The following is a 3,777-nucleotide window of genomic DNA, read 5'->3' on the forward strand; positions in this document are numbered from 1 at the left end:
AGCCCCGCGGGGGAGGGTGGAAAGCCGGGGTCTTTTGTCAGCCCTCCATCCCGCTGCCTCCGGAGCCAGGCAGAGCGCCGCGGGGATGGGAGATGTTTTTTCCCCTCCTGGATGTCGGGAGATTAGATGAGATGTATTTACAGTTGCCGTTTATCAGCAAGTAAATATCGAGCTCGGCGTGAGAGCAGCAACGTGAAGCCTGCTTGCTTGCTCTCTTGCCGGAGATTTTGTAGCTGTTACCCTACTGTTGGTGAGGTGAAATTGTGCAAGAGCCAAAAAAAAAAAAAAAAAAAAAAAGAAAAAAGCAAAGGGGAGAGAATTCCTGCTCCTCACACCCGGGCTTATCACAGTATCGGTACTGGCTTTGGTTAAATCTTGAGGCATATTTTTTTCGTTGTGGCATGAGACACAGAAAGCCTCCTGAAATGCTAGGTGCATCCTCACGAGGTGTTTTAAGTTTGTCGTGTGCCATCGTTCAGGTTTCATTGATTCTAGTTGTTTTGTTAAAAAATAACCTACAAGATTCTGAGCTGCACAAATGTTCGTCATCCTAATGTCCTGGCACAACCTATGCGAGGCAGGAGCTGGAAGAGGGGGAGAGAGTGAGGATATGTGCTTTCCCAGTCAACGCTGGGAGGAGAGCATCATGTGCTGAAAGGGAGTCTAAATTGTCCTGAGACCCTGTTCAATCCAGCAAGGAAGATGGAGGATCTTGCTGCTGCAAAAAAAATGTACGGCAGAAATCTCAGCCAGCTTCTCTCTGACTTGTTACCTCCCTTCAAAAAATAAATAAATAAGCAGGAAAAGAATCAAAGCAAAACCCTGTGATTTGCTGTAACGTTTTCCATGATACCTTTATCCCACATGCCTTACAGTCAGTCCAGTGATGGAGGTATGTGAGAAGCAGGGAGAGAGACTCTGAGGCTTATCGTCACAGGAGGGGGAGAAGTATCAGATCATGTTTGAAAGGAGACTTGTCAGGCAATGAGGTAGAGAGGAAAAATGCCTTTCCAGGCAGCTGGACCTGGGGAGAAGAAGGAGGTGGCTCCAGCACCTGTGGTTCTGGAGCTGGGTGGAAAACCCGTGGAGAGGGGATGTAGACAGATGGGGGAGCGGGGAGGAAGGATGTCTAAGGAGGACCTTGGACTGTCTCCTTGGAGGGCTTTAAAAAGGGAAATTTTGAACTGAATCAGGGTATGGGCAAGGCTAAAGCACAGCTAAGCTAAGTGTGATGTAGCAGGACTTTCCAGTATGGAAGAACACAGAGGTTGAGTTTTCTAACTTGGCGGAGTTTGGGGCATTTGGTGAGGGGAGGAGATTTTTGTAGCTGGAGTGATTGTGTCTTGGGCAAGAATTGCATTTGGGAGAATGAGGAGAGAGCATGTGGCTTGCCTTTTCCATAGGTGGCTTCTCTGGTCGAGGGGCCTTCTGTTAAAATATCTTTGTATATTTCTGTTTATTTTGCTGGAATCTGACAGTAGCAAGGAGAAAGTCACCTGTCCCCTGCGAAGTGTGGGGATGAAATAAACCTTTATTGCTTTATTGATGTTTCCACGCACCCAGCATCTCCACACACATGGAAACAGCAAGTTTGTGCAAACACACCTGCTTGAGTCGCACATCCTTCCTCTTGAGGGGCAATGTGCACGTGTTGTGAGCGTGGCTCCTGCACAGACATGGCCCAGCTCTCGTGTTTTCCTCAGTTTATAGGATAGCTTGTTCCCTCAGCCTGGCAGCAGCAGTATATGGCAGCCAACTTCGTGATAGCACCAACTGCACGTGAGGTGGCTGAGACTTAAAACCAGTATGTGGCGTGTTCTTGCTTTTCCATTCGTGGCAGCATCCCCATGATGGGGCAGGGACATACCACAAGTGTCTGGCATGCACAAATAAAATGTTACACACACACAGGACAGAACTCGGGTCAAATGTAGCCCAAGTCACTCTCTTGGAGAGGAAGCTGAAGCAGCACCAGCTCCTTGCAGGCAGAGCTCACACGCTGCTCCCACACACGCAGATCGCACGCGTGCACGCTCCACCTTTCCTCGCCAGGATCACCTGTTTGAATTCCAGCTGGGCTGGCAGCACAGGGAAGTTTTGCTCCCTCCTGGATGGGGATTTGATGGCCTTTCTGTTCCAGCTTGGCGCTGGACGGGCTTGAGCCACAAAAGCTTAACAACAGGGAACACTAATGAGCCCCTGCTTGGCATGCTGAGAAGAAAGGCCGAGGGCTGAGTGGGCATAAAAACAGTGGCATGGAGCCCCTTGGCCAGAGTCTGAGCCTCGGCACGAAGGCTGGGGAGGGAGCAGAGTCTCTGGAGTCGGGAACAAGACGGCAGCGCTGCAGCAAAGGCAGGAGAGGAGACCATGTTGGGGGGAGGAGAGCAGGCTGCTGTTTCCACATCATCTGAAAACTCAACCTGCTGTCAGGACAGAAGGAAGGCTTGTGCATATTTTATGTCACTTTTCTCCTTCTAGGACAAGCTGCTGATCTGATCAGCTATGCACTTTAAAATCCTTGACGCGCCAATCAGCAAGTATGACTCGAGGCCAATAACCAGCCTTGGCCTCCTGCCTCCGCTCCTTTGTGGACATCCCATGCCGCCCTTCCCCGGAGAACGTGCGCACAATTAAACCCTGCACGGCGTTCCTCAACTGCGGCATGGGATGTGACGAGCTGCATGGAGACTGGGACAGAAAATGGCAACGTGTCAGGGCTGGGGGGGGCGGAGGCGGGGAGGGGAGTTGGCCATTTCTTGTGCTGTTTGCTGATGTCTGGAAGGAGACTAAATGGGTAAATCGGTTTTCCTTTGAACTGCTGGTGTGCTGTTCCAGTCAGCTGCTCTTGCTTCAGAGGTCTTCAGTGGCAGCTCAGGAGTTGGTGGGGCTGGCAGTAAACAAAATGTATTTCACTCCTTCAGCCTGAATTTTGTTGGGGGCTGTCAGATGAGGGATTTCTCCTCAGCAGTTAGTTATTCAGTGCTGCTTCTGCATGGCAGAACCACTTGAGCCACTGGAGATGAGAGCACCACTGGTGCTCCCTGCCCTGTGCCTAAGGGTGCAGGCAGCCCCGGCACCGGAGTTTTGACAACAGTCTCTCACACACAAACATGTAACTCCTGTGTTCCATAAGCCAACTCGCTTCCCTAAACACCATCCTGGGACACGTGGGGAAGCAAATATATTTTCTGTGTGATGCAGAGTTGTGACCCTAACTGAGGCCCTGCTTTATCCTTCACTTGTCCCATGTGAGAAATGGCCATTGCACATGGTGATCTCACAGAACTTGAGGTCCTGGCATTGATCTGATGGGCAGCCTTAGGCAAATTGCCTGAAAGCTGGTGTGGAGCTTCCCGCTGGAGTCCGTGAGTTGGGGTGGTGCTTGCCCAGCACCCCAAAGGGCTCTGTGTGTGTGTGTGTGTGTGTGCAGACACCACGGACAAAGCGTGTGGTTTTGCACCGAGCGTGACTCACGCGACGGCAACTCCTGCTCGAGGTATGCGCGCACTCAGTGCTCTGTTGGACAGTGAATTCTGCTTTGTCCTTCGAGCAGAAAGCAGCACAACTTGCCAGTGACATGGACTGGACATGTATTCCCATAACAACAATATTATAAACATATGGTAAACCTGGTGGAACAACTGCTGTCCGTGTCTCCACGCGAAACAAGGAGCCGGTTAACAGAATCTTGAGGCTGTCTGAGGCTGTATCTCCCCAGACTGTGATCTCATCAGCTTTCCCAAGCTAACCTCAACCTGGTCATTGCTTGGATTGTAA

The sequence above is a fragment of the Geospiza fortis genome, unplaced genomic scaffold, assembly GCF_000277835.1.
Source record: "Geospiza fortis unplaced genomic scaffold, GeoFor_1.0 scaffold72, whole genome shotgun sequence".
NCBI lineage: Eukaryota > Metazoa > Chordata > Aves > Passeriformes > Thraupidae > Geospiza > Geospiza fortis.